Consider the following 12,329-nt stretch of genomic DNA (forward strand, 5'->3'; position numbering starts at 1 on the left):
GTAAGCCAGACTGTTATGCTGGGTTGTCTAGAGAAACAAATCCAGTAACACTCATCTGTGTAGCAGAAAGAGCTTTATACCAACAAGTGACTATGTGTGCAGATGTAACTATATAAGCAGATGTCCCAGCCCTGTCTGACTTAAGTTTATAAACCTGATGCTAGTCCATAAGTCCCACTTCAGACTCATGGAACTTCATGCCGGTGACACAGAATGAATGGTAAAGCAGGGAGATCACAGGCTGGTGGGCTCAGAGCCACTGGACCCAAGGCCAGTGGGCACATGGTAAGGCAGTGGCAGCTCTCAGTGTGGAGTGGCCCACATGAGGCCACCCCTCGAGGCAGGCAGAGTGCCAGAAAGCAGGAAGGCAAAGTAGCAGAAAGGGAATTCCAGGGTGCCTCACTCTTATACAAAAGGCCACCCCGCCACCACTATCAAGGAGGGGTCATCAAGCTACTACTTGATTTCTGGGTTTGACTCCCCCACTAGCCAGGAGTGTCTCGCTGACATAATCCCTAACTACCATGCAGACCTAATAGACAAGCGCCCCCAGTGACTCTAATGTGGTAATGTTCACTGATGGAAGTGGCTTCATGGACCAGGACATCGAGAAGCAAGTTATATATTGGCAATGCTGACTGAGATTTAGGAGGCTGCCACCTTACCTCCTTTTGACTTCTTCCCAAAAGCCCTAACAAGAACCTCACCTCTAGGTGAAAGTAAGTTTATGTATTCTCTGTACTGCATGCACACAAAACTATTCAGAAAGGTAAAGGGCTATGGATGATGGACCAAGAAGGAAATCGAGCACAGTCTGAAAAATCTTGCAACTGCTAGACACAGCCAAAGGGCCTGCCCAGTTAGTTGTCATACTCTTCCCAGGGTCTCAACAGCCGAGACGTTGAAGGCCCTGGGAACCGCTGAGCCCATTTGGCAGCAAAGACAGCTTCCGGATCCTATAGTTGATAAGCCTTGACTATGGCCCATGATTTAGAATTAGACTCTTTTGATCCCAATACACACCTGAGGACATAGAAAAAGTTGAGTGAATACTTAATGTCTGCCAAAAATATCAGGGATGATTTTCATTGAACCTCAGGAGAACATATTTGTAACTTGCAGGAAATAATTTCAGTCCCTAACCACCTGAAGACAGATACAATATTGGCTTTCCATCGTAGCACCCATTATAGAAGGGGTGGCACTTTTGCATAGCTCAGAAAGTAGTATATCATTGAGCCCAACATGACCAAGATATGTTTTAGTCTCTCTGGATACCTTCAGCAGATGAGTAGAGGCCTACCTGTGTAAAACTGTCATGGCCAAAAAAGTCATAGAAGTGTTGAAGTGCTTCTGAAGGGATTCATTCATAACTGTAGACTGTCTTTATCTATCCATAGTGATAATATGAGTGTTTATTGTGTAAGTTACCCAGGACATCAGACAATCATTAAAACTCACATGGAAATGCCACTCATCTTGAAGGATACAATCTATTGAAAAGACAAGGAAGATGAACCACAATTGGAAAAGACTCTGGCGAAGTTGTATTGGGAAACGAAGTGAACTTTGGAACATTATGGTCTTATTTCCATTGCTTCCTTCACCTGAACGATGTGTTTGTCTTGTCTTTGTCCTGTTCGGACGTAATAAAGGGACTTCCATAAGGAAAAAAAAAAACACACCTTTCTGTGTATGTTGTGTTTTATGTCAATTTGACTAGGGCAGGATTCGCAGTGGTTTCTCAGTTGAGGCCTCAATGTGCCCTATGACGTGACCTAACAATGTCTGTCATCAACTCACAAAGTGATGTGAGAAGCCAAGCAATTGTAAGAAGATTAGAGTGGAGTGAAACTCCCTTATTTTGGTCATACCCCTAACGCAACTGAAAGGAGATGGCCTAGAAAGTGAGATATACTCCCAATGTATAAGTAGATGCTGTGGAAAACCTGTTGGCTTTTTGCTGGGTCTAGATCCTGGATCTGATGCATCAACCTCTATTTCTTTGTACATGAAACTATATCCTGCCATATTGTCTCCATATCCTGGGAGGCATCTGACTGCCAAATAAGAACATCTTTCTGATATTCTATACTCTGAGCCAGACCCATCTGACATCAGCAAAACTAACCCACATTATACATCAGCAAAATACATCACAATGCCTACAGTTTTTAGAAGAGTTCATTATTCTAGCCAAGATGTGATTCAATTATGAAAGTTAAACTCAGATTATCTGAAACATGACTGCATTCATAGTTTTACTATGTTCTTTGTGGAAAATAGTTAGGTCAACTAAGGGATTAATAAGAAATAACCCAGGAATGGAGATACTGTGACAGATGGTAAGTTCTCTAAAACTAAGATTTATTTTTAAAAGAAATGATATTTGTGTACTTTAACAGGAATGTCATAAAGTTTGATACTATAATATTAATCTATAACTAAGGTATCTGATAAAAGGTGCACAGAGTAGGTAATGTGTTAGGCTGGGTTTTCTGGAGGAGCAAAAGCAGTGACATATATATGTTAAAAATATCATGCACTGCCCAAAGAAAAACCAAATCTGTCTTGGAAGAAGTACAGCAGGATGCTCCTGAGAAGCAAGGATGATGAGACTTGCTTTCAATTACGTTGGCCATGTTGTCAGGAGAGAACAGCTCTGGAGAAGGACATCATGCTTGGTAAAGTAGAGGGGCAGCAAAAAACAAGATGGATTGACAAAGTGGATAAAACCATGGGCGTAAACATAAGAACAATTGTGTTTTTATGGTGAAGGACTGGCCAGTGTTTTGTTTTGTTGTGTACGGTTGCTATGAGTTGGAACCAACTCGATGGCACCTAACAACAACAACAACAACCTGAATTGGAATGGACTCATTCACAGTGGGAGTAGATGCTTGACATATTTGGAGTTTAGTGATTTTACCAGAATTTGTCCCCATACCAGTATTTATTATTATATCTTCCTAGGAAGTAGTATGTTTTTTTAATTAATAAATCTTTTTATTGGGGCTCATACAACTCCTATCACAATCCATACATACATCAATTGAGCAAAGCACCCTTATACATTCGTTGCACTTGTCATTCTCAAAATTCACCTTCCACTTGGGTTCCTGGAATCAGCTCGGTTTCCCTTTTTTCTCCCCTCCCCCTCCCTCCCCGCTCCCCCCTTCCCCCTGGTCCCTTAATAGTTTATAAATAATTATTTTATCTTATCTTACACTGCCCGACGTCTCCCCTCACCCACCTCCCCATTGCCCATCTCCCAGAGAGGAGGTTACACATAGATCTCCAATATCGGTTCTCCCTTTCTACACCCCCTTCCATCCTGGTGTCCCCACTCCTACCGCGGGTGTTGAGGGGTTCGTCTGTCCTAGATTCCTTGTGTTTCTAGATCCCTACTGCACTGCTGTACATCCTCTGGTATAACCAGGTCCGCAAGGTAGAATTGGGATCATGACAATTGGGAGGGGAGGAAGCGTTCAGGAACTAGAGGAAGGTTTTGAGTTTCATTGTTGCTACACTGAACCCCGAGTGACTCGTCTCCCCACTACCCTTCTGCAAGGGATGTCCAGCTGTCTACAGATGGGCATTGGGTCCCCATCACGCACTCCCCCTCATTCACGGTGATGTGATTCCCACCACCACCCGGCCTTTGTTGTTTGAGACCTGGTCTCCTCTGCCCTTCGCGATCACCTATGTTGGTGTGCTGCTTCCATGTGGGCTTTGTTGTTTCTGGGCTAGATGGCAGCTAGATGGTTTGCTTTCAAGCCTTTAAGTCCCCAGATGCTACATCTCTCAGTAGCCGGGCACCATCAGCCTTCTTCACCACACTTGCTTATGCACACTTTCGTCTTCAGCGATTATGTGAGGAAGGTGATCACACAATGATTGTTTTTGTTCCTTGGTGTCTGCTACATGGTCCATTCAACACCTTGTATTCGCTTAGGCCGTGTGCTTCTTCTCTGTGGGCTTTGTTGCTTCTGAGCTAGATGGCTGCTTGTTTGCCTTCAAGCCTTTAAGACCCCAGACGCTATATCTTTTTCATAGCCGGGCACATGGCCCTACACGGGACAGCACCTGAGACACAGTGGGGGGTGTGCGACTGAGCTGACCCCACCACACTGAGGCAAACACTGGGGGCGTGCAATGGAGCAGCGGGGGAAGCAGAGTATGTTCTTTCATTCAGCTGCTGATTCAGTTTTTCCAGCACCTTAGGGAAATTACCTTCTGTGGTGGGATGAAGCCTCCGTCCAGTGTTTGGTTCAGATGTTGAAGTTGATGGTAAGCAGCATACACTAAAGAGGGTACAATAGGTTGGATATACACATGGTGGCTTTCTGGGGAGAATAGGGCAGTCTCCAAAGCAAGTCTAAAAGTACACGAGAAAGACCAGGGAGTTGAAAGATCAAGTGAGCTGGGGTTTTCTGATAGTTAAGGTGTGCGGTGAGCTGAGAGTGCCCTCAGGTGAGCTTGGACTTGCATAGTTTGAATTTCTTCCTGTTGCCTAGGAAGTTTCCCCGGGAATACCTGGGCTTTCTTTACGCTTTGTTTCTTTTAATTTGGCCAGATATGAAGCAGAAGCAGAAGAGGGAGTATTGGAGCTTGAAGGTTGCCAGCAAACATAAAAATTTAAGTCAAACTTTATTACAATATTTGAATGGATTTTCTGTGTATTAATTGGGTTATTTGCCTTGGGACACAATTTACCTTTAGGTTGGATCTGCTTTTCTAATATCTATTTTCTGTTTGCCTCTTTCTTTGCATTCATTACGGATATCCTTCAACTCTGTCAATATGTGCCTAGTCTGTTTCTTGCTAATTCTAATTTATGTATTAGTTACACACTGGTGTGATTTCACTCCTCAATTTCTTTCTTTGGCTTTCCAAACCATGTTATACATAATTATGTCTTTTATCAAGTTGTCTTTTAGTTCTTGTTTTACTGAATTATTTTCTTATTACGTTCCCTCTGAAGGAGCACTTATGGGGGATTTTTTTCTGTCTCTTAATTTATACTTTATTCCAGATTGAAATTTTATTTGTTTGTTTGTTTACATGCTTTGATAGTTGGATGCTCAGGGTTTGGCAGTTAGCACCTCGTAATCCTCCATGATTTGATTTAACACAATGTGATCAAAGCCAATCAGTTATAAGCCTCCCTAAGAGGATCAGATTAAAGTGGAATGCCACTCTTGCACTTTGGTCATGGCTTTGATGCATGTAGGTGTCCCTGAGGGTGGGGCTTAATTCTTTGTAAATGGACTCTTTAGGAAAGTTGGGTCTGGAGCCTACATCTGGCTCCTTGTCCTCCAGCTGTTGAGACTTGTGCATTTTGCCAGCTGCCCAGAGTCATCGAAGACACTTCCCTTCTAACCTGCCAATCTAGGATTTACTGGCCTCTGCAGCCACCAGCCTGTGGTCTTTCTGTCAATTCTGAGTTCCTCAGTCTTCATAGCTACTTGAGTCAGGGGATGCCTCTGACCCATTTGGAACCTAACTGGACGTGGACTTGGCCCGTTTCTACAACTATGTGACCATTTTCTTGATAAAATTTATTCTCTGTCTTGCGCATGTGCGTGTGTTTATTCCTAATCTTTGTGGTTTGTTCTGCCTCTCCCGCTATCTTTCTGTTAGAGTATTTGCCAAGTCTATTTGATTCCTTCACCTGTTGATGTGAGATCTGTTTATCTTTCTATCCAGGATGTCAGCTTGATTCCACAACGCTGCATCCTATCTATGTTTTTGCATAAGAATATTAATGGGAAGGATGGGGAGAAGCCAATTGAAGGGGAAGGTAGTTGGGTTGACCTTTACTTTCGCACCTCATATTCTAATCAGAACTCACTCCTCTTGGTAGGGACAAGTCCAGTCCCTGGTAGGGAGGCATCTTTAGGCTTCAGGTCAGCCCTTTATTTGTTGTGTTCTTCTAAATCAGTCCCGGTTGTTCACTCTCATATCCATTCCTCTAGCCCAGACTCAGCATTGGGAAAGAATTTGAGTGTCTGTGAGTTTCAGCCAGTGTTAATCATGGGGAGTGGGGAAGGTTGAGGGAAGGCAATTTTCACGGGGACATCAATGAATGTACTTTTTAGGGTTTTTGTTTTACCTCAAGGGGTCTTTTCTTCTTTCTCTTTTCTCTTCATATTTGCTCTCTATCCGTCCTTTGTGATCAATAGATGCAGTTTCATGTTTTAAGTTTCCCTTCTTGTCATAGGTTGAATTGTGTACCCCACAAATGTGTGTCAACTTGACTGTGATTCTCAGTATTATGCAGTTATCCTCCATTTCGTGATATGATGTAATTATCCTATCCTAACATTTCTCATGTTAACGAGGCAGGATTAGAGGAAGGCTGTATCTTCAGGATTAGATTGTATCTTGCAAGCCCTCCTGAGCTATAAAAGAGTGACTAAGCAAGTAGAGTTCAGATGGACCTACTGTCATCAAGAAAGAAGAGATGGGAGTAGAGTGCATTCTGTGGAACTAGGGTGTCTATTCAGAGAAGCATGAAGACCCAGGGGAAGACTGATGACAAGAACCTGCTCAGAAATGACAGAGAGAAAAAGCCTCTCCCTTAAAGGTTATGTTCTGAAGTTAGACTTTTGATCTCCTAAACTGAGTGGATACATTTGTTTGTTAAAGTTATTGACTTGTGGTATTTCTGTTAGTAGATAACCTAGACACTATTCCCCTTAGTTTTCTCCTCAGCCAGAAAGAGGAAGGGGACACGCGCCAGCGGTCCTCCAGTCACCAGAGTCCTGGTCTACAGGGACTTACATTCCCCAGCGTAGCCTAAGACCTTCTCTTGGCTAACTCTCTATCTCCCCATTCCACTCTTCTCCAAACTGGGGAATACGAAGAGAGTTCTCATGGTTTTGTAGACACCTTTTCCTCACAGTGTTTCAGCTTATTGGGGGCCTACATTTAGGCGGCAGACAGATGCTTCTATTTCTTCTCTTGGCAAATACTTTTTCTAAATGTGTGATTAAGCTTGGCTTCTTTCCTTGTTTGTTTGCTATTGGTGGGTGGATTATTCCCCCTTTTCTGTTTGTCTGTTTGAAGTTTTTCATTCCCTTTATTCTTGTCACTGCTGTTGGTTGACATCAAGTTGGCCCTGACTCCGGGTACCCTTATGTATAGCAGCAAGAAAGGCTGTTTGGTCCAGCATCATCCTCATAATCACCAGCACATCAAATCCATCATTCTCTTTATTAGTCATCTGGTGAAAGGGAACTGTAACCTGGCTTCACTCTCATAGATGTTCCCTCCATGGGAACATAGGGAACATATGGAAAAGTTCTTTTCCCACTCTATTCACTGATGGAAAGCACTAAAGAAACTAGTTAGTGTCTTACACAACCTATGCATAAATATCAATCCTGGGAATTAGAATGGAGGAAACTAGGCACAAATTCAAATGACTGGGTGATAATATGAGATGATTTCCTGCTCAAAATAATTGTGGTTAATGTAAAAGGAGTCTGCCCATAAATCATACATTTTTGATCTCAAACCAAACTCACTGCCACTGAGTGGATTTCAACTCATAACGCACAGAGAACAGAATAGAAGTGCCTCTGTGTTTCCAAGACTCTCATGCTTTAAGGGAATAGAGAGACTCATCTTCCTTGTACAGAGTGGCTTCTTGTTTTGAACTGCTGACCTAGTAGTCAGCAGCTTGGTATGTAACTCAGTATTCTGCCAGGAACCCTCTTCCTACTTCCTCCCAAGCCTCCATTTGGTTAAGAGTGGATAAGCGTAAATAATACTTATATGGGCAAACATGGCCTGTGACCTGGATACTGGGTTTTTGTTGTTGTTGTTTTAGAACATTGATGCTCTGATCTAACTTCTTGCTTCCTTTCTACATCACTGCCTGGTATGCCAATATTCAGAAAACAATTGTGTTCCAGCATTGTTTATTCCTCACGGATCAATGTTAAACAAGAACATTGACACATCCAATTCATTAAAAATTAGGTCATTTAAAAATTGTATCCCCCTGGGAATCTGGGGAGGATATATGGAACAAATGATTATGTTCTCCAGTTGATTCTTTCACACCTATGAGGCAAGCGTTGTCTACAGAGCTAAAAACAGGGTCAGAAACTGCGACTGAGAGATGGTGTGGCAAGAGGAGGAGGTGTGTGCACAGTATGGTGCTGAGAACAAGGGAAACTGGGCCAGTGGCTTCAGTAAGCGACTGTGACAAACCAAAAATGCGTCTTTTTGTATTTTATATTTGTCTGGGGGCAGGGCATGGTTAACAGAGCATCCTTTTGGCATCTGCCTTTTTTGACTCTAAACTACCCTTAGACATTGGAACCTGGCAGACTACAGATGTTGAAAACATTAAGGACATGGGCCAGACACTGAGTCCAAAGCACTGACGAAATAATCAGGGCTACAAAGGAATATTCTTGCACATGCAACTCAAGCTGACAAAAGTTTATAGAGGTTATGGGTCATTTGAGCCTGACTGGTGGATAGGAAGGTGCTCCCTTTTGTCCAGTAATAATTTCTATTGGGGGCTGGGATGTTTGAAAAGAGCGCCTTGATTTATTCAGAGTTTCCATAGCCGTGGAAACTTCAGGGGGGTGGGTGTGAAGCCAACCTCTGGCTCCTTTTCACTGAGTATGAAGTATAAATCATAGGTAGTGGGGAGATGGTGTGCCTAGCCTGCAGCTCTATTGGAGGGAAGAAACCCACCAGGAGAGGGGCTGGAAGGATACCAAACTAACACTCAGAAAGGAGGGTTAGCTTCCGAGCTCCCACGAGGAAGGTCACAGGACCGCACTCCAGACTTCGCCCGGTTACACTTTGGGACAACAACTAGATGTGTATGACCTGAAAAAGGGACAGCAATGAAGCGCTGAAGCTCCCATGCGCTGTCTCAGGTTGCTAGTGTCACTGTGATAAGACAAACCACAAGTGCTGGCTTTAGAGGATAGACATTTGTTGCATGCCCTCCTCCGAGTTCTGGAGGTCTTTTATGTCCTTTTATTAGAAATTATTCAACATTATTTAGGTTTAGGCCCACCTTAATGTACCAGGGCCTCATTAAGGTAACAGAACCCTTGTTCCAATCAGGGGCATCTTTACAAGGATAAGACTTTCATGTGTCTTTCTGAGGGCAGAGGCAATCCCCAGCAGGGCCCGGGCAACTGCCGTCCTGTGATCGCACTGAAGGGCCGTGACTGTCTACAACTTGTGCACCTCCCCACACAGGCCCCGCTCGACTACCCCTCCGGGCTTCATGGTGCTCGGCTTTCAAGGTAAAGCGCATCTTACAGACTCTGACCGGTTCCTGTGGTCTTAACATCCCTGCCACGTTCTTGCTCACCACCATCCTGCCTCTGAGAAGTGGGGCCAGGGGACGGTAGGAGCAGTGTTTGGAGCATGGCCTCCCTTCTACCTGTCGCTCCGGGGACCCATTTCCTATGATACCAAATCCATGGGCATTCTGCCTCTCCAGTGGCTGCCTGGCAACACACCAGACAACACACCTCAGGAAAGCAGCTGAGAGGATGTAACCATAGAGAAGAATTTTGACCAATAAGAGAAGATTGGAAGAGTCTGCAGATAAATGTTTTTTGTTCCCTACTCCCACCTCCAGGCTATTCAAAGACAGCAAAGCAAAACAAAACAAAACAACCCAACTAACTGCCCCTGAGACAGTTCTAACTCACAGTGACCCAATAGGGCACAGTAGAACTACTCCTTTGGGTTTCTGAGCCTGTACATATTGGCAGAAGCAAAAAACCTCATCCTTCCCCAACAAGGTGGCTGATGAGTTTGAACCACTGACCTTGTAGTTCATAGCCCAGGAGGACTCCTTATTCTTAGACAATAGTCTCTCTGGAAATACCTCACTGCTCCCCCCTTCCCTTCTGTTCCTTCTCTTTTTCTCTTATTCTGACTGGCAGTAGCAGGCAACTCAGTTTCAAACCCTTATATTCTGCTAAGAAAAACAAATAAACAAATGTGGAATTGGTGGAGGTCTGAAATTCGTGGGCTCTGAGTCTATCATGAAGATGGGTTTATAGGTTTTAGGGGAAAAGTGAAATGGAATGCTGTCTCCAGGGGTACACTTTTGTTTCATTTTTTTCTTTTCATTTTTTTGGGTTAGTTCAACTCATCACAATCCATACATACATCAACTGTGTCAAGCAGATTTGTACATTTGTTGCCATCATCATTCTCAAAATGTTTGCTTTCCACTTGAGTCCTTGGAATCAGCGCCTCATTTTCCTTCCCTCCTCCCTCCCCGCTCCCCCTTCCCTCATGAACCCTTGATAATTTATAATTATTATTTTATCATATCTTACACTGCCAAACGTCTCCCTTCACCCACTTTTCTGTTGTCCATTCCCTAGGGAGGAGGTTAAATGTAGTTCCTTATAACCGGTTGCCCCTTTCCAACCCACTCTTCCTCCATCCTCCCAGTATAGCCATTCGTACCACTCGTCCTGAAGGGATCATCTGTCCTGGATTCCCTGTGTTTCCAGTTCCTATCTGCACCAGTGTACATCCTCTGGTCTAGCCAGGTTTGTAAGGTATAATTGGGATCATGATAGTGGGGGTGGGGGTGAGGGTGGGATGAAGCATTTAAGAACTAGAGGAAAGTTGTGTTTCACCAATGCTTCACTGCACTGAGTGACTCCTCTCCTCCCCGCTACCCCTCTGCAAAGTGAAGTCCAGTTACCTGCAGATGGACCTTGGGTCTCCACCTTGCCCTCCCCCTCATTTATGATGATATGGTTTTTTTGTCCTTTGGTGCTTGATACCTGTTTCTCTAGTCAACCCGGACTAATACACACATCAAGTCTTTACAGTAACAAGTGGCAATAAGAAGTAATCCACTAGTGTTGAAGGGATCAGGGAGCATTCACCAAAGAACAAAAACCATCATTGTGTGATCACCTTCCCCACATAAACGCTGAAGACCAATGTGTGCATAAGTAAGTGTGGTGAAGAAGGCTGATGGTGCCTGGCTATTGAGAGATATAGCGTCTGGGGTCTTAAAGGCTTGAAAGCAAACAAGCAACCATCTAGCCTAGAAGCAACAAAGCCCACATGGAAGCAGCACACCAACATGTGTAATCATGAAGGGCCGAGGGGACCAGGTTTTAAGCACCAAAGGCTGGGGAAAAATCATATCATAAATGAGGGGAGCGTGTGATGGGGACCCAATGCCCATCTGTAGACAACTGGACCTCCCTTGCAGAGGGGTAGTGGGGAGGAGATTAGTCACTCAGGATAGCAATAATGAAACTCAAAACCTTCCTCTCGTTCTTAAACACTTTCTCCCTCTAACTATCATAATCCCAATTCTATCTTGCAAACCCGGTTAGACCAGAGGATGCATAGCGGTACAGATGGGAATATTGGAAACACAGGGAATCCAGGACAGAGGAGCCCCTCAGGACCAGCAATGAGAGTGGCGAAACCAGGAGGGAAGGGGGGGGGGGAGTAGAAAGGGGAACTGATCACAAGGATCTACATATAACCTCCTCTATGGGGGATGGACAACAGAAAGGTGGGTGAAGGGAGACACTGGGAAGTGTAAGATAAGATAAAATAATAATTTGTAAATTATTAAGGGTTCATGAGGGAGGAGGGGAGCAGGGAGGGAGGAGGAGGGAAAAAAGGAAAATGAGGAGCTGATTCCAGGAACCCAAGCGGACAGCTAATTTTGAGAATGATGAAGGCAACGAATGTGTAAATATGCTTTACACAATTGATGTATGTATGGATTGTGATAAGAAGTGTATGAACCCCAATAAAATGATTTTTTAAAAAAGAAGTAATCCTCTAGGCATGAAAATAAGAATAATTCTAGAGAGAGACCTCTGTATTCACTGGAGAATCTTTTGCTAAAGTGTCAGAAGTTTGTGCTTTGTTTTTGTTTAAAGGAGTGGGTCTTGTGTCTGTAAATGTCTTTTTAAAATTTTTAAATTGTCACCACGACTCAGAGGAGCCAGCATGGGGCTCACAGCACGTTATAGATCAGCAATGGAAGGCTCAGTGAGGTCCAGGGCTTTTCCCAAGGTTACAAAGACTCGGCACCCAAAGCACCTCCGTGTTCTTTTGCTCAAAAGCCCAGCTATGTCTTTGAAGGCAACAGGGAGAACTTCCTTAATGATTTGAACCAATCTTTGCTGGTTAATGGCTCTAAATCAGGCACTATATCTAAACAAAAGGAAAATGATTGAAAAATGGAGGGGAATGGGACCCTTTTAAAATTGTGCCAAGAAAGGTAATCTGTGTTTGGATCAAAGACTTATAATTTATGTAGATTCACACATCTTTTCAGATAC

This window comes from Tenrec ecaudatus, chromosome 2, assembly GCF_050624435.1.
Source record: "Tenrec ecaudatus isolate mTenEca1 chromosome 2, mTenEca1.hap1, whole genome shotgun sequence".
Classification (NCBI taxonomy): domain Eukaryota; kingdom Metazoa; phylum Chordata; class Mammalia; order Afrosoricida; family Tenrecidae; genus Tenrec; species Tenrec ecaudatus.